General features: G+C 37.5%; 1 protein-coding gene across 1 annotated transcript in view; it reads left to right on the top strand.

The window, feature by feature from the left end:
• Positions 1-260: 260 nt before the first annotated feature.
• LOC150103616 (kelch-like protein 26) overlaps positions 261-20287 on the top strand; it is a 60162-nt gene continuing 40135 nt past the window's right edge. The window contains exon 1 of the mRNA XM_090398341.1: positions 261-691. The gene's annotated coding sequence lies outside the window, so the exon portion shown is untranslated. The remainder of the gene's footprint in view (positions 692-20287) is intronic.

Consider the following 20287-nt stretch of genomic DNA (forward strand, 5'->3'; position numbering starts at 1 on the left):
TGAATTGCTCAGTATCAAAAGTCAAATTGTTGTTTAACTATCTTGTTTTGTCTGTGTATCCATTATGCGAATAAAGTAGTAGTAGTAGTAATAAATACTGTCAATTAGCTATGTATGTGTCTATACTTTTTTAAATATATGAATAGAATTATGCGACACCATTGGTAATTTGATAAGAAAATGGTTATGAAGAAGGATCAGCACTGTTGCGAGAGTACGAACATGGCAGTTGGAGTCTGGAATAATTACTCGATGAACTTTCGAGTTTACATTTTCTGCGATTATCGTTGTATCTTTTGAACTTCACATGTTTGTAATATCTGTGTCCAGCATACTTTAATGACAAGCGAAATGTTATTATGTATATCAAGTAAGACGATGCCTTTGCTAATGCTGCATAAATTGTATTAAGATATTTAAATTTGTGATGACAATCAAAGGACGCTGGAAATTCTATTTTGGTGTTGTGCGGATGAAGATGTGAAATTAAGTTAACGGCATTTTAGTGAGAACTAATGATGCTTTCATAAGAAGTAAATAAAGCATTTTTAAATCAGCACAAATTCAAAAAAATTGCACGTGTACTTTTGATGAAAACTATGTTATGCGCCATTCACTTTGTAAAAGTGCTTTGCGTTAGTGAAAGTGACAGAATAATTAATCTTAAAAAAAAATGTTTCCTCGACTGAAGGTAAGAATTGCCTCCTGATTTTCAAATTTGATTAAATTCATCGTTACGATAAGAAACTAGAATGTTTTTTAAAAAAAAATAAGATGCTGCTCAAGTCACGTAATTTAAATTTCTACAGCTTTAACTGAGTTAAATTAAAAAAATAATGAAAAAACCCGAAGTTTTACATCCAAATTTATTTTTCACAATTTTAATATCTATAATGTACACGAATTGTTGTGTATTCATACATTGCATTCCCAAAAGTTACAGAATGACATGTAATGATTATCATTTTTTCAAATCAGTATTGCTAATATTTAATATTCATTGCGTTTTGGGTTTTCTTAAAAAAACATGAAAAACTCTGATTAATTGACATTTAAAAGTGGCATCTGGATCAATCTGAAAGGTAGCGAATAATGAATTTTTATTTACATAATATTGGGTATAACGTAATTTCAATTTTAATTCTGTTAATTTTCACATAATATTGTAATTAGCCTTCCTTCAATTCTAAAAGCATGATTTTTATTCTTGTTAGGAAGTATTGCAATTCTAAGCAATAACATGAATATTAATAATTTAATAAACCTTCATATTATTGATTTAGTTGCCTATATCAGTAATTTATTATTTTGACACTATTGAGTCCAGAGCTACACCACCACTATGTAATCCACCAGTAAACTACATATCTGTTATCTATGTACTATGCAGTCTACTGCCCACCAATTATATTACTGGATGTTACTGCTAATTCTACATTTTTACTGACCAGTTTGCCCATATACAGGATGAAAAAACTATGGTATCTTCATTATGTGAGTTTGATGGGCAAAAGGATTTCTACAAGATGGATGGCTTACATTTGAATGGATTTGGTGTGCAAAGACTGGAAAAAGTGTTGCTGAGTGAAGTGCAAGTGGATGTGCAAAATCAGGGAAACTAGAACTATTAAGGTGGGGAGGAAGTGGATATGCAGACATCAGTGAGGCAGTTGAGTGTAAGAATGTTTAAAATGCAGAGATCCATTTGTCCCACCCCTATCTTGATGCATTATACTAACTATCCCATTCTGATTTCTTGTCCTTCGTACAGGCTCGGGCACATTATAAACATTCTTAACAAGAAGGAAGAATTTTTGCCCTTGGTTGGCTCATCTTGGCCACAGGTTATTGGCATTAGTGAAACATGGCTGATAGAAGATGATATAGTTTGTGGGATAGAATGTGTAGGGTATAGTGTGCTCAGGAGGGACAGAGAGAATAAAATGGGGGGGGGAGTGTTATTGATGATAGCTGATGAACTGCAACCAAGGAGAATAGAAATTGTATTGCAGGATAGTGAAAGGAGCTCATTTGAGGCTATTTGGTATGAGATTGAGACTAACAGAACAAAATGTACAGTTGGGTGCTGCTATAGACTAGGTGATGGAATAGATGGTAGAGATAGTATGCAGGCAAATTGATGAAATGAGTGGAAAGAGAGTAATTATTATGGGTGATTTCAACTATAGTAACATTGATTGGAAGGAGGAGAGGACATGTGAAGAAGGAACTGGAATTTATTCAGTTACTGAGGGATAACTATCTGAGACAGCATGTAATAGAAAATACTAGGGGTTCTAGGGTGCTTGACCTAGTAATAGCATCTGAGAATTTGACTGTAATGAAGATGACCATGTTGCCACCTATTGGTAAGAGTGATCATAGGGTCTTGATTTGGCAGGTGGCTAAATGTGTGAAATTTTCGGTTAAGGCAGGGTACATGTGGAATTACCATGCTGGCTGGCAAGTATGACAAGCTTAGGAGATTGCTTGGTTCGGTGCCATGGCATGTAAAACTGCAAGGGCTGGATGTTGAGGGCATGGGAAGTGGTCAAGGAGCATTTGCAGGAGGTTATGGCAGACTGTATACCTAGAGTCCGAATAGTAAATCAAGTAGGGGTTAAATGGATGAATAACACCATTAAACTTGAGTTGCAAAAAAAAGAAACAACTGTGGAAGGAATTTAAGGAGAAAGGTGACCTTCAGGCACATGAACGGTATAAAGCGAAGGCCAGAAGGGTAACGAGTGTGGTGAGAAAGACAAAAACGGATTATGAAAGGAAATTAGCCATGTAAGCTAAAGAGAATCCCAAACAGTTCTTTCAATATGCTGCTAGTAAAAGAAAAACTGTACATGGCACAATAATTTTAAGGAACAGCGATGGTAGGGAGATCACTGAATCAGGCGATATAGTGGAATTACTGAGTGAGCACTTTGCAAGAGTATGTCATCCAGGTGGTGAGGTTGAAGGAACCATTAGTTTATATGGAAATTGTGGTGAATGAAGTGGGGGTGAATAGTCTATTACAGAACCTTAAAGTGAATACATCTGTGGGATTGAATGGTATATCAGCACGGGTCTTACGTGAAGCGGCTAAAGAATTGTCAGTGCCCTTGACCTTATTGTTTAATCTGAGTCTCAGGTCTGGTTTAGTTCCGAAGGGGGTGGAAAGAGGGGAAAATAGTTCCACTGCATAAAGGAGGATCCAAGACTACCGTTCAAATTACCAACCGATCAGCATATCAGGAGTCGTTCTCAAGGTCTTGGAGAAAGTAGTCAAGGGTAAAATACAGGAATAGATTGATGAAAATGAGATACTGTATGGGGGATGGCATGGTTTGTGAAGGGTAGATCATGCCTCAGTAACTGGATAAGGGTAATTGGTTTACAGTGATACTGCTGGATCTGGCTAAGGCCTTTGACAGGATACCACATGGAAGTCTAATCCGTAAACTACAACATATGGGAATGGATATAGGGTTGGTGAGATGGATACAAGGGTAGTTGATGGAGAGATAGCAGAGAGTAGTTTACTCAGGAGTAGAGTCCAAAAGACTGCCTGTGACTAGTGGTGTGCTGCAGGGTTCTCTTCTTGCACCACTGCTGTTTAATTTGTTCATTAACAATATAGGAAAGGATCTGAGAGGAACGGTTCATTTGTTCGCTGATGATGCTAAGTTGGGTGGGGCAATAGTGAATGCAGAAGATGTCAAAGTTGTGCAGGATGATTTGGATAGATTGGAGGTATGGGCTAAGGAGAATGGATGTTAATTTAATGTGGCAAAATGTAAGGTTATGCATTTTGGGGTGAAAAGATTAGTAGCAGTATATCACATTGGTGGAACTGTACTCCAGGAGATTGATGAAGCCAGGGACTTGGGAATGTTGGTGGATAAGGAGTTGAAGTTTAGGGAGCACATCGCAAAAGCAGCTAAATCAGCTCATCAAATCACTTGGATGCTGAAGAATACTTTGACGAGCAGTGATAAGCAAGTTATTATTCCTCTGTATCGAGCCTTGATAAGACCCCATTTTGATTACTTTGCCCAGATCTGGTCACCTAGGTTTCTTCTTGATGGGGAGGAGGTTGAGAGGATCTAGAGACGAGTGACCAAGATGATAGCAGGTCTACGGAATGAACCTTATGAAACGGGTTGAAGATTTGTGGGTTGCAGAAATTGGTTGATAATCAGAAAAGGGGAGATATGATTGAGACATTCAAATTGCTGAAGGGTTTCTATAGGATTAATTCAGAGGATATTTTTGAGAACAGGACTGGTGGTGGGAGGACTAGGGGACATCCATGGAAGCTGGGCAAGAGTGTGGTTAGTAAGGATGTTAGAGCTGGTTTTTTACTTTTAGAGTGGTGAATGAGTGGAATAAGCTGCCAGAGTCTGTTGTGGGTGCTATGACAGTGAATGAGTTCAAGGCAAGGTATGATAGATACTGTGTGAATGTCGAATAGTTGTGATGGACATGATGTTTATGGCCTCCCTCGATGAGTCTAAGGACTCCCTGGAGTTGCCCGTAATGATTATTCCACAGGTTAACTCGCTTTTAATTGAAAATATATCATTAAGTGCCTCCATAGTGGGAAGAATGAGAGGTTGGAATGCAGTTCGAAGAATGAGAGGACATTACATCATTTGACTGGAAAATATCTTAATTCTCTTCATGATAAGTTGGATCTGTATATGGGCTTTTTTTCAGTTGAAGATGAATTAATTGCATTTCATGCAGATATAGCAAAGTTCCCCCTTATAAACATAGGTTTTTTTTTTTTTCATCCTGCAGACAGGCAAATTAGCAAGAAAACACACAATTTAGAGACTATATATTATTAGTAGGCAGCAGATGGCAGGTTGTGCAGAGCAGAGTGCCCCCATGATGAGTCCCTTGGAGTCTGTGAAGGTTTATTATCAGATTTCCTGAGGTTCCAAGACTCATCATTGAGGTTATTATTAGTAGTATAATTTATAATATGTTTATTACTATTGAATAATTTCTGAAATTAGAAATAAAATTTGAAATAAGGAACTATTTTATATTTCAAGACTCATCATTGAGGTTATTATCATGTATAATAGAAATAATGAACTATTTTATATATTTACACACACACACACACACACACTCTCTCTCTCTCTCTCTTTAATGTTTTTTTTATGTTGCTCCCACAAAAGGTTATTTGCAAACATATAGTAAATTTGGATGTAGTGTGGATTAAGGATTTTTTTTATTTATTTTTTACATTATATATTGTCCAGAAATCCTGAGAGAGTGGGCTCATACTGGACAATGAAATCCATATCCTACCTAACGCAATCACAAACATTCATACCCATGGGAGGCTTTGAACCTGTAGCCTGTTGGTTGGAGAGCAGGTATGGTAACCACTTCACCAACCAGCCTGGCATAAATACTTTAAGTATTCAAAAAAAAATTGAGTTTTGATGTGACCTGCTTATTAACTACATTTTATGTATGCAATTATTACATGATTCATTTCTTCTCCTCCCTCTCTCTTTTTTTTTTTTTCTCATCCTACTCATGACATAAACCGATAGTGCTTAATGCTCATGTGTTGATACTGTGGGCAGCATGGATGTTAGATGATCCAGGACTTCAAGCCACTTGACAATCTCCTCTGATAAGTGAGCTGGTTTTTTCACACCATTGAAGATCATGTATCATGTACACACATTCACAAACAACTATGTCACAGTGGATTTCTTAATATCAACCCATTGCATGAGAAGTTACGAAACTTATAAAACACAGTAGTGCCGTGTTGCTAGGGAGAGAGGAGGAATCTCTCTATCTTTAGCAAAAGCCTCCCTTAATTCTTTTCTCCAATGAATACAATCTGCATCTCTCTTTTATTGAAGAGCAGCTGCTGGATTGTGGGAAGCCTTTTGCCAAAGAACAGAAATGGATGAAATAAAGAGGAGAATAAAATTGGAGCTTAATTGTGACCAGCAGTTGCTTATGTTCTTCCATTATTAAAGGAATGATGGTGAAGCAGCACCCAGAGAAATAAATACATAAATGTAGAAGAAATACAAATGAAATACATAATAATCTAGAATATATAGGAGAAAGTAATTGGAGGAATCTGTGTGAGAGAGAATGGTCATTAAGCAGATTGTCTTCTAGATACAATTTGTTTTAGAGATAATCAGACATGAGTATGGTCACCAGAATTAGGAGGAATGAGAAAGGCAGTGAAATGATTAAGGATGTCTTGACCCAGAGCAGATTATATAGAGGATTCAATGGTTAGTATTATTTGCACTGAATGCAAGATCTGGAAAAAGCATATATTCTTGGCTTGTTATGGAAAGCATAAGAAAGTTCATCTCAACTTTCCTTACTGTAGTTAGGAAAGTTGAGATGAACTGTAGTTGTAGAAGGAGCCAATTGAATTTTGGTAAGGAATAATCGATTGGGTGGTGAACATCATTGATATGTATTAACGATTGAACTGGCCTTGATATGTTTACACAGAGTAATTACATGGTGGAATGCATTGCCTGATGGAGTGGTGAGAGCGAGAACGGTCAATGAGTTTAAGGAGTGATATGATAGACTTTGTGTTTCTTAGGGGGGACCTCCCCTCGATGAGTCTTGACAGACTTTACGTTCTTAGGAAGGACCTCCCACGATGAGTCTTTTGACTCCATGGAGACCTGAATAATAATAATAATAAAATAACATTGATATTATTATTATTATTATTATTATTAAACAAGACCTCATGGAGTCAAAGACTCATTGATATCAAAGATAACATTGATATGAAGCATAGATTTTATCCATATGGCATCGAAGTGATTAAAGCCCTTGATTCTGGTGAAATGGTGACATTTTTTAGTATTTTGAATTTTGTTGTTTTTCAGACTTTTTTTGTGCATTTTTGTTGTTTTTAATTTTTTTATAATCATTAAATTTCTAATATGTAACATCAAGAGATGTACAAGAAAATGTGATACCATTACATAATTAAGTTCACAGACTTCCTATTTACAATTTTCTTCCAAATTAGTATGTTATCTCTCAGAACTCCAGTATTATCAGATCTTATATTTTAGTCTTTACTGGACTGCAGTAGAAGACTAAAACTGCATCAATTTTAGCTACATCAATCCATTTCTTCTGGACATCTTACTGGCATCAGACACTTGATTTGCTAAATAGGAGAGGATCCCACTCTGACTATCATCATGTATCATCTCCATCCAGGAAGTTGACTATCACGATGTGACTCATGGTTGACTACAGGCATAAGGATAATATGGTGAGGACCCTATCTCTTCCATATTGTTGTAGGTATTCATGGCTGTATATATATATGTGTGTGTGTGTTCATGGGGCCTATTTGCCTGTTGTGAGGGACAAAAAACCTGAGTTTCCAGGTTAAAAAACCCCTCTACTTCCGTATGAGACCAGCTCACTCACCTTTAATAAAAAGAGACCAGATGAAGGTCCTTCACATCATGGATGGAAACTGAACCCAGGTCGTCTTTCCGGCCAGAGGCTTCATCTGTACTGACTGAGCTACGGTGGTTCCTCATTATGACTATACCATCTTATATTAGCTCTGCTCTCGTATTCTTCAGTGATGGTTGTGTTAAGTTCCTTCCTATTATCTTCATTTTTAATATGTTGCTGCTATTGGTGCTATGTGTTCACCTCTCAAATTTTTCTCAAAACTTGCATACCTCATCATCGTCATCAAATTCCTGACATGTACCTTCAAGGGGTGTACAGGATATGATAGTACTACATGAAAAATTTACATCATTACTAACTTCCTATCTACAATTTTACTCCAAATCAGTCTGTTACTTGTCAAGACTCCAACATTATCAGATCTTATATTTCTATCGTCTAAGGCACTTTGTACCATATAAATTCACCTATATCTTGGTCTTCTCTGGGTCGTTTTCCTTCCAACCTGGCAGAGAACACTTGTTTTGCTAATATTTCTTCGCCCATTCTGTTTAAGTGACCATACCACCTGAGATTAGCTCTACTAACACATTCCTGGATGCTGACAATGTCAAGTTCTTTCCCAATATCCTCGTTTTTAATATATTGCCATTGATGCCATCTGTTCACGCCTATAATCTTTCTCAGGACTCTCATATCTGCGGTCTCTTCCCACAATACCAGCTTTGTTGATTTTTTTTGTCTATTTCCATATTTAATTTACCATCTTCACTAAAAATCGTGCCTAAGTAGCTGAAATGTTTTACTTGTTCCATAGGTTCCCTGTTCACAACACAGTTGACATTTTCGATGATTCTGCCTATTTTCATTGTCTTTTTATTGCTGACCATACCATATCTATTACAACAGTTATTTAATTTAGTCAAGGAATCTTGCAAACTTGTAGCAGATTTACTTAAAGTATAACATCGTCCGCATAAAGCGAAGAGCTGACATTAACATCTCCAATTCTGATGTCATGTTTAATACCACTTTCCTTCATAATGTGATCCATATAGATAATGAATAACAGGGGGGATAATGTACATCCTTGTCTCACACCAGATTTAACATTAAACCATCTTCCTGTACTTCCTTCAATTCTAACTGCTGACTTGCAATTCAAATAAAGACTAAGTATTGCTTGATGTAATGCCCCATTGACACCATATAGCTGTAGCGTATTGAATAGCTTCTCTCTTGGCACCTTGTCATATGCCTTTTCGAGATCGACAAAACTTAAATATAGATCTTTGTTATATTCCCATGCTTTCTCAACTATTTGCCATAAAGTGAAGATCTGATCCTGACAGCCTCTATTTGGGCTGAATCCAGCTTGTTCTTCACCAAGCTTTTCTTCCACAATCCTTCTCAACCGTTTCTCAAGTATACTTGCATATATATCTTACTAGGAACACTCAGTAGGGAAATGCCTCTGTAATTCTCACATTAAGTTTTATTTCCCTTTTTTATATATGGGTACTATTAGAGCTCTCCTTAAATCATCAGAAATTCGTTCCTCTGTCTAGGCCTTCTGAACTATGCAGTGCTGCCACTGTAAGACTTTTATACCACCATGCTTCAGCATTTCTGGTTGAATATCATCTGCTCCTGCTGCCTTTCCACATTTCAAGCCTTTGATGGTTTTTTCTACTTCAAGTATGGATATGTATTCCTGACTGTATGCCTGTTGAGTGTTACCACTGTGCTATCACTGCTTGTTTCATTTAGCAATTTTTCAAAGTAATTACTCCATACTTCAAGGATATCTTTTTTTCCCGTTTTCATGTCACCTTTATCATCTCTAACTCCTTTTACAGCACTCTTTCCTCCATTTCTAAGCTTCTTCAACAACCTTCCAACTCCCATGACTTTTGTTTAGCTAGTTTTACACAGTGTTTAGCTTTCTTAGATTTGTCTCTGTATTCTCTAAGAGCACAAGCTGACTTATTTGCCAAGAACTTTTGATATGCTTTCTTCTTTAACTTCCTGTGTCCACCATGGAGTTCTGATTTTTCTATCCTTGAAGACAACCTCACCACATACCTCTCTGGCTGAATTAAACAAGGCTTGCTACTGAATCCCCAAGGTTTGGTTCCTGTTCTCAAACCCTTTCATTTTTTCTGCAATAATCTTTGTGTATTTTAGTCTACAGTTCACATCTGAGAGCTGCTCAACTTTTATTCTCTTTAAAACTTTCTTACATGTTATTATTTTCAACATGAAATTCAATTTTATCCTGCTCAAGACTAAATAGTGATCATTTCCAATTTCAAATCCTCTGTACACGCTGGTGTCCTGCACCAGGAGAAAACATCACTATCAACAATAACATGGTCAATGAGACTTTTCTTATTCCTTGCCCCTTCTCTCCACGTGAATTTGTGCACATTTTTATGTTGGTGCATGGTGTTAGTAATAACCAGTCCATATCCTGAGCAGAAATCCAACAACATCATGCTAATAATAATGGCAAAGGTATTTGCCATTATTATTAGCTTTGCTCTTTTCTCCAAATTTTCTAAAGTAATGCCTGAAATTGTATGTCTGACAATCATTTCCTACTCTGCTATTTAGATCCCCAACAAGGACGAACTTTTCCTTTTTCATTGTGTCAGTTGCTTTCTCTAAAGCATCAAAAAATTCCTCCACTTCTACCTTAGTAGGAATTTTTTGATGCTTTAGAGAAAGCAACTGACACAATGAAAAAGTTAAAGTTTGTCCTTGTTGGGGATATAAATAGCAGCGTATGGTCCCACAGAAGGTTCTACTAACCTTCTGTGCAACCATAGGCACAAATAAGTCTCATTGTCCAATTCCCCATTCTGATGTTTGCCCACATCACTCTACTTGAGACTGCCTTCCATTCTAGAAGATTAGTCTCGTATTTTTCTGTTGAATACTATGGCTACACCTTCTTTTCCTTGATTGTCATTGCCTGAATATAACATTTTGTATTTATTGCTCAGAAAGATTTCACCATTTTTTTTTTTTTTTTTGTTTCAGTCACCCATATTATGTCAATCTGGTACTTATCTAATTCATTGGCTGGCTCCATTTCTTTGCCATTCAGGCTTCTTATGTTGATAGTACCGATCTTGAACTCTGGTGATGTTGAATTGGGGTAAGTTTTAGGATTTGTTTCAGTAGCTGACTTTGCGCTGTTCTCCCTGGCGAAAAGGGTTAAACAAGGACAGGGTCCTTGTTTAACCAGGCGACGCCCCAGCCGGCATGAAATTTTGTCATGTTGTACCATTTTGTATATTAGTTTAAGCCAATAATAATATAATTTGGTCGACTAAATCCCAAATTGCCAGCCCATCCTCGTTTGTTCAGTATCCTGGTAGAGATACCCAACAGGGTGCACCACGAGAAGGTGAGGATTGGACATTAGGTCAGAAGCCCTGATCGGTTCTCCGCATTCCTTTAAAGGCTATGTGGAGGTCTCCTCTCAGTTATACAGCTTTGACCGTTAAGCACCTCAACTTGCATATCTTAGATGACTGTTTACTTTCTGAACCAACTGTCATATATAACATTTGTTTGAATACTGTCTTGTGAACTGCTAGTGTTTTGACTAATTTTTCTCTTCTTCCATATGAATTTATTATTATTATTATTATTACGTAACACCTACAGGGAGTCCAAAGGCTCTTCGAGGAAGGGCACCTACTCTACGACTCTCCGTTTCTACCACTCCACCAATAGCAAATGACTTCATCATCGCTACACCAAAGCCATCTAATGCTGACCACCACTAGTATTTTCACAGACAATCACAAACATCCATGCCCATGGTGGGATTCGAACCCACAGTCTCTTGGCTGGAGAGCTGGTATGCTAACCCTCAGCCAAGCAGGCCAGCTTCCACATTTATCCACAGCACCTTCATAAGATTTAATTGAATCTTATGAAGAATTGAAGATGAGGAATTGTGGTTAAGTACAAAATATCAACTTAGCGTATGTTAATTTTGCTTAAAAGGTAGCTTATTAAAAGGTAGATTCCCTGCATGACCAAGCTTTGCTGATTCTGTTGTCTAAATTCTCCATTGAGAATGCAGTTAATTTTGTGGTTAAACAACAATGCAGTTAATTTTGTGGTTAAACAACAATGCAGTTAATATTTTCTTCATTACTAGAGTTGTTTGAAAAGTTTGGTAAGAATAACAAGTTAAACACACATGTTTTTTTGAAAAAAATCACCTTTATTTCTCAACATGGTCTCCATCGAGGTCTGCACATTTGGTCCAGTTAGTTTCCAATTTTTTCATCCCATTTAAAAAGTAGGATTTGTCAAATTGTACAAAATAGTCATTGACAACCTTGATGACATCCTTGTTCAATGAAAATTTTTTCCCATCAAGCAAAATTTTTAAATTTGGGAACAAGAAGTCACATGAGGCCAAATCCAGAGAATACGGTGGATTTGGAACCGATTTGAACCTCAGTTCGTGCAATTTAAGAACACTTTTTTGTGCACCAGACTGGGCTGTTTTTTCTTCAGTTCTTCTTTTAAATGGTCCAATAATGATGCATAATAGACTCCTGTTATTGTCTTACCCTTTTCCAGATAGTCTATCATGATAATTCCTTGGGAATCCCAAAAAACAGTGGCCATCACTTTCCCAGCTGACAAAAACGGTCTTCACTTTTTCACTGCTCTTTCACCAGGCATTGTCCACTGTTTTGACTGGTGCTTGGACTCAGGTGTGTGTAGTGGTGGATCCAAGTTTTGTCTACCATCACGAATCTACACAAAAAATCCTGCGAATTGCGATTAAACATTGCCAAAGACTGCCTTGAAATGTCGTTTCACGTGTTTTTGATCAACAGTCAACAATCGCGGCACCCATCGTGCACACAGATTTTTCATGTGCAATTTTTCGTGTAGGATATTATACACCTATTCAGTTGATTGAGATGCCTGCAATCTCACGCACTTTCACTTGGCAGTCTTACATAATGATACCATGGATTTTGTCAATCATTTCCTATGTAGTGACCTCAGTCGGGCATCCAGAGTGCGCTTCATCCTCAATGGACTTACGACCACGTTTAAACTCATTTATCCAAAAATTAATAGTCTTTAATGCTGGTACAGAGTTCCCACGAACTGCATCTAACTCGGCTTTGATCTGCACAGCCGTCCACTTCTTCAAATAAAAGTGTTTTATCATTGCACAAAACTCATTTTGCTTCTTTTTTTTATGAAAATTGCGAACACAGTCATTTTAAATGTTTTCCAAACGACAACTATCATTGCACATGGCTAAAATTTTTCCAGTGGTGATGAAAAAGATGATATGTGCCGACACTGGTATCAATGAACGAATTGTTTTCAATAGAGAGTGGGAAACTTCAACTATCTAGACCAGAGCTCCATCCAACACGTCTACATCAAGGAGAGTCATGTTTACTCCTGCCGATTACCCACGATCTTGATTGATATTCTTTCACTTAAGCATTCAGGCCACTGGGCAAAAATCACATGGCGGCAACACCTCTCAAAGACTATTCACAATAGCCTTTATTTTAATTAGACAGTTGGATTCCCCTGGTCCATGCCAGTTCTGAGTCAGCGGCTAGTTGCCGCCCAAATCAATCACGATAGCTGGACCATCAGGACTGCCGCCCAGCTGAGGCATTCTACAAGGAGGCCCCGACACTGGTCCGGGCTCAACCATTCCATCACTGGACAGTTTCGCCTTGTGCAGTGTCATACCCGCTTTGGACCCCAGCCTGACTGGCCCAGTCCTGAGAGCCAATCCTTGTCCCGAGGTTACGGATCAGTCTTGCCGACTTCCCTTACATTATTCTATCGACTAGAGGCTGTTCACCTTGGAGACCCACTGTAGATATGGGTACGGCACTAAAAATCACACTCTCTCCCTCGGATTTTCAAGGGTCGACAGGAGCACTCCGGACACTGCAGGAAGCACAATGCTTTACGGGGATAGCATCCCTATCTCCAGACGAACCAATTCGGTTGCGTTACCACACTTGTCCCCAGAGGGGCTGATCTCTGTGTCCGAGTTCGGGAATATTAACCTGATTCCCTTTCGGTCTACCGGCGAGACCAGCTCGTTTGCAACGTCCCACTTCGGAACGGATTTCTCCTATCCCTTAGGACTGACTCACCCATGTTCAACTGCTGTTCACATGGAACCCCTCTCCACCTTGGAAATTACCGCTTTTCGAACAACCCTCGTATTACCCATTTTCATGGTTGTCTTTTTATTGCTGATTTTTATGTCAAATTTGTTACTCATTTATTCAATTTAGATAATAAATCACGAGGACTTATACTGGATTTATTTAGTATTATAACTTTAGCATATAGTAAAGAGCTGAAATCACCATATTCAATTTTGATATCAGGTTTAATACCAATTTATTATTATTATTATTATTTGGTAACCTCCATGGAGTCGACAGACACATCGTAGGAGGCCTACTAAATGAGCAACATGTCTATCATAATGAGTTTTGAAGTTATTTACACTCAGGCAATGCATTATACTCACTAACAACTCTGCACATAAAAATTCTACTCTTAACTTCTTTCTTCACCACATCTTCCTATAGAACTTCCAGGGATAGCCCTCATTCTTTCCATCTTAACATCCATTCTTTTTATAATTTCTTCTGTATTTATCTGATAGAATCCCTTAACTAACTTGAAGGTCTCTATCATATCTCCTCTTTTCCTCCCATCCACCAACCTCTGTTATTCACATTCTCTCAAATGCTCTTCATAACCAACACTCCAGAGTCCTGTTATCACTTTGGTTATTTGCCTTTGGACCCTCTCTAGTATTTCCACATCACAATGAAAACTAGGCAACAAAATCTGAGTACTATAGTCCTTATGTTATCTGACCATTGCCATATATAGATGGACCATCACCTCCTTATCTCTACATGTCAATATACTTTTTATCATAGAAGCAATATAATGTGCAGTCTTTGCAACACATGCGATGTGCCCTGGGAACTTCAGTTAACTGTCCATCATCACTTCAAGATCCCAAATCTGATCCATTTCCTGAAGTACAGCTCCATCAATACAGTATGTACCCTAATATGATCCATTTAGACAATAAGTGGAGATAGTATGCAGCCTTGTTTTATATTGGATTTTATATCAAAGCATCGTTCTATACTTCCTTCAGTTCTGACTGCTGGTGTGCAACTTAAATATAGACTGACTATAATGTTCCATTTACTATAACTTACTGTTTTGTATCACTTTTTTTCATTGTACCTTGTCATATGCCTTTTCTTTGTGATGTTCCTATGATTTCCTGACTGTTTGCTTTAAAGTGCAAATGAGATCTTGACTGCTTCTATATGGCCTATATCCAGCTTCATCTTTCCATGTTTTTCTTAACCTCTTCTCAAGCATGTTTGCATAAATCTTATGTGGAACACTAAATAGAGAAATTTCTGTTATTCTCACATTCAGTTTTATTTCCCTTTTTATAGATGAGAACTATAAGAGCTCTACTTTAATCATATGCAATTCAACACTTCCCAACTATGCCAGCCATTGTAAAACTTTTATATACCTCCATATTCAGATATTTCTGGCCAGTTTAGGTTCATTAAAAGATAGGTTTGTTTAGCACTCCTGTAAAATAGATGAATTTTATCTGTTTTTTTTTTTTTTTTTGTTGTTGTTGTTTGTTTGTTTGTTTGTTTTTCTTAGAATAATTAGTGTTTATATGCTTTTAATTTCCATGTTCTTATTGTATTATTATATTTGTTGAGATATTGTAGTAATGCAAAATATTGCAAAACAAGACCACAACAAGAAGACTGTGGTGAAAATCTGTGTAAGAACTAAGATTTGCAAATCTGTTAATGATATGAATGTTCTTAATCATGGTGATGATTATGTGCTATTGCTGTTTGGAATAGCACATAAACATCCTTGCAACTTGCAAGGATGTTTGTGTGCATGAGGCATTAGATACAAATAAAGATCTTAATTGTCCAACTGGGAGGTAACTTATGTCTGTAGACAAATGCTAGCATCTATTATTGTCCTTGTGAATATACTGTGGCTTCAGATTATAGGCATTAGTGAGACCTAGCTCTCAGAAGCAGATCTACTAATTGGTATTGGGTGTAGAGGATACAGTATTTTTAGGAAAGATAGAGAAGATAAGAAAAGAGGGGTGAGTGTGATGCTGATGATATCTAATAATTGAACCCAGTTAAGGTAAAAAACTATGATTGCAATATTAGTAACAAATGCCAGTATAGCAATGAGTTTGAAGCTCTCTAGCATCAGAACTTCAAACTCACTGCTACTAATGATGCATTGCCAAATCAACCTGATGGGTGCTAAATGAATAATCATCGTGGGGATGTGGCATCAGTTAAACAGATGACTGTTCTGTCCCTGGTTGGTAACATTGATCATGCTGTACTGAACTGGAAAGTGGTTAAAGATATTGATGTTCCATTCAGAAAAGATTACGTGCTGAACTACAAAGCAAGAAATTATGATCAACTGAGGAGAATACTACTACTGCATTGGATCCATAGTAGTAATTGCTAGATGGGAAAGATATCTGTATTATCAGCAATGTATAGGAAAACATTAAAAAAAATACTTAATTTGTGCAATGTTGGAAAGTAACCCTAGAATTTTATGTATAAATTCTAGGGTTAATTTCCAACATTGCATCAATTAAGTACTTTCTTTAATGTTTCATTTGTGTTAAGTGAGAGATCCTGAAGAGAAAGATGATGTTTAAGGAATACTATACATAAGGATAATGTCAGTCACAAAAATTATAAACTGCAGGCCAGAAGAGTTACAAGTATTGTATGAAAAGCTAGGTCTGATTATGAAAAAAGATTTTAACTTGCAGGCTAAAGACAATACAAAAGAATTCATCATGCTTCAAGTAAAAAAGAATGAATGAATTGGAAAGAATAACTACAAAATCCAGGAAATTATGATCATGCAGAAGTGATTCACTAATGACCCCCATTTTGCTACTTCAACACTGAATGAAGAAACTCAGGTTTATGAGGAAGAGGTACTAGAGCTGTTGCATAATTTGATTGTGGAGTCTGAAAGAATATCAAAATGGATGCCAAAAGGGGATGTTCATCTGAACTGGCTATACCTTTGATTTCACATGACTGGAAAGTATGTATCGTAATTTCATTGCACAGGGGTGTTGCAGACTGATGTGTATGTAACTGTAGATTTATCAGTATCTCTGGGGTGATGGTGAAGATTTTGGAAAAGTTACTAAGAGTTCAAATATACAAATGGATACACAGAGAATCTTTACTTCGTGATGAACAGTATGATATGACTTTACTGAGGAGGGTCATGTTTGAATAATATGTTCACTTTTGTAATAATATGATGGTTCGGTTAGACAAGAGGAATGGATATACCATGGTACTTTTGACCTTTAAGGGTTTTGATAGGATAATACATCATAGAAAGCTGTTGCATAAGTTATATGATATGAGATTGGATTATAAACTAGGTAAGAGGATGGCTGACCAACATATTATCAAAAAGTTGTGTATGGGAGCATTAGTCTGCAAGATTAAAAAGACCACTGGTGTATATTATTATTATCCAGGCCTCCATGGAGTCAAAAGACTCATTGTGGGAGGTCATTTTTAGGAAACACAAAGTTTATCATACCACTCCTTGAACCCATTGACCATTCCTGCTCTCCAACCACTCTCTCAGACAATGCATTCCAAGGTTCAACCACCCTCTATGCAAAGAAACCACTCCTCACCCTCCTGCACACAGCCTCCTTTCTTAACTTCCAGGGATGGCCTCTTGTCATCGCTCCTTCCCACTGTTCCACCAAGTGAAAGAACTCTCCAATGTCTACCCTGTAACTGCATCTCAACAGTTTAAAAGTCTTGATCATATCACCTCTCCTTCTATCCACCAAACTCTGCAGTCCACATTCCCTCAGTCGATCCTCATAACTCATATTGTACAGTCCTGAAACCATCTTTGTTATCTGCCCCTGTACCCTTTTCAGAGTCAATTTATCCCCTTCAAATCCTGGGGACCAAATCTGAGAACGATAGTCTAAGTGTGGTCTGATCAGATTCTTATACAACGGAATGATAACTCTTTTATCTCTGCAGGTCAGCGTCCTTCTCAGTATTGCAGCAATACTCTGAGTTGCCCTCACCACCTTTGCAATATGCTCCCTGAATTTCAGTTTTCTATCAATCATCAACCCCAGATATCTTGTCTCCCCTACCTCCTCCTGACATTTAAACCCATGTGCTGCAACTTAAATATCAGTTTATCATGTGGCACCCTGTCAAACTCTTTGCAAAATCCAAAAAACTGGCAGTATATGCCTTTCCCTCATCAACTGCTCTTGTCACTTTATTATAAAAGGCAATCATATTACTAAAGCAAGAGTGCCCCTTAACAAATCCATGTTGATTCTCACAGATAACATTACCCTCATCTGCCGAACGCTGTATTTCCTCCAAGACCTTAACAACTACTGATAACATACAAACAGGGGCCTATAATTAGACACTCCCAGTCTGCTACCACCCTTATGCAGCGGCACTATCTTACCTTCCTTCCATTACCTTGGTACCTTTCCCACAGCCAGACTTTTATTGAAAAGCCAGGTCAATGGAGCTGTCAGTTCTTTAGCACATTCTCTCAAAACCCATGGTGAAATACCATCCGGTCCAGCAGCTTTACTGGTATCCAGAGTACTCAGTATTTGGAACACACTCTCCTCTAAACCCTGAACCTGCCCTATCCCTCTAGTATTAAAACTTCCTCCAGGATGAAATACTCCAATAAAGTGCCCATTGAACAGCTCCACTATGTCCTCTGCATCAGTCACTCTATTCCCATTTGTATCCTGCAATGATACAAATGGGAATAGAGTGAATTTGAATGGGAATACAAATTCTTCCACAATCGTTTCTCCACCTACTGGCCACATAGCTAAAAAATTCCCCAGGATTTTCTTTGGATCTTAGTGCCAATCTCTTCTCATATTCCAGTTTTGCCTTCCTCACCATTCTGGTCACTCTCCTGACCTGTGCCTTATATTCTTCTTGTATCTATCCTCCACCCCTCTCCTTATATATTTTCCATAATCTCTTTTTCAACTGCAGTTCCTGTTTGATATCGTTTGTCATCCACTTCTTCACCAGTAGAATATGGCTTACTATTGCTGCTAACAAATATTCTTTCATAATTTCCCAAGCACTAATGATATCCTGGCCTTCCAATTCTGCCCTCCATGGAACTGCCCCTAGTACCTAAGACTATTATAATCACCCGCCATATAATTCCACATACGTTCCCTTTTCTTTGATACACCTGCATGTCTGTTCATCTTCCAAGGTCAAAACCACATGTTTACTCTCTTGAACTGGTGGGAGAGATGTCATTTCACTTATTATCAGCTCTTCTGATGCTATGACCAAATCCAAAACTCTTGAACCTCTTATTCCCTCTATTATATATCTATGATCAATCCTTGGTCCATGGTTATATATGATTCGATCTTTATGTTAATGTATTGGGAAGGATTTAACAGGAGACCCATAGGTATTTGCTGATGATGCAAATATAGGCAGGGTAATTAGGATTGCAACTGACATGAAGCACTTACAGAATGATTTGAATGGAATAGAATTGTGGGTGCATGAAAAACAGCTGTCATTTCAGTCTTAGTAAATATAAAGTTATGTATTTCGGTATGATTGGTTATCCATTGATATATTATATTGGTGTGATTATGCTAAAAGAAACTGTTCAACCTCCTTTCTACTAAAATGATTACCTGACATATAGAAGTGTTTGGGCAAAATGGAGAAATGAGCAAAGCTAAAAATAATTACCAATTTCTGTTCAGGACATGGGCTAGTCATTACTGACATCATGTTCACATAAGGATGTGCACAATTCAAATGGCAAAAAATCAGAAAAATCTCATAGACTATGTTATCATCGATAGTGATATCTGCATTCCTGTACAGAAGGTTGGGAATATGCAGATAATGTGAAATCAGAAGTGACACCATTTAGTTTTGAGCAAAATAAAATATTTTGAATATTACATTGAAAAGAAAAGTGTGTAAGGAAGTTTTGAAACATCAAAGTTGAACAGCTTTCAGAAGCTAACTGTAGACTCAAATACTCCCTCAGGCTATTTCTCCTTCTCAGTCTACCACAAACCTACATACCACCACCCAAATCAAAAACTAGGAGTTTGCTGGATGAACAAGTTCTGAACCAAGAATTCGAAATCATTAACCATACATTTGTAAAAAAATGGCTATAATAAAAAAACAGTTCACAAGATCCTCTATAAAAATACCACTAAAAGCAAAAAAGATTATAAGAATGCCATAGCCATACCCTATGTTAGAGGCATTTCAGAAAAAATAGACAGAACACTACATAAATACAACATCAAGACTACCTTCAAACCCCCCGACAAAATTAAGAAATTTACGAAGTTCTTGCAAAGATCCTCTTCCACACCTACCCCACCCAGGAGTTTACAAAATCCAATGTACATGTAACCTACCCTACATAGGGGAAAACAGGACACACTTTCCTAATCAGAAAAGACGAATACAAATGACACATTGAATACCTTCATTATGGAAAAACAGTCCTATTAGACCACGGACTCTGAACATGCCATACAATTGACTGGAAAGGCACCAAGTCCCTACACCGCACCAAAACCTGGTTTGAGAGAAAATTCAAAGAAGCCTGTGAAATGCAAGGGGGGTGA

The sequence above is a fragment of the Typopeltis vanoorti genome, chromosome 9 (assembly GCF_054136105.1).
Source record: "Typopeltis vanoorti isolate ZY-2024b chromosome 9, IOZ_Tvanoo_1.0, whole genome shotgun sequence".
NCBI classification, from domain to species: Eukaryota; Metazoa; Arthropoda; class Arachnida; order Uropygi; family Thelyphonidae; genus Typopeltis; species Typopeltis vanoorti.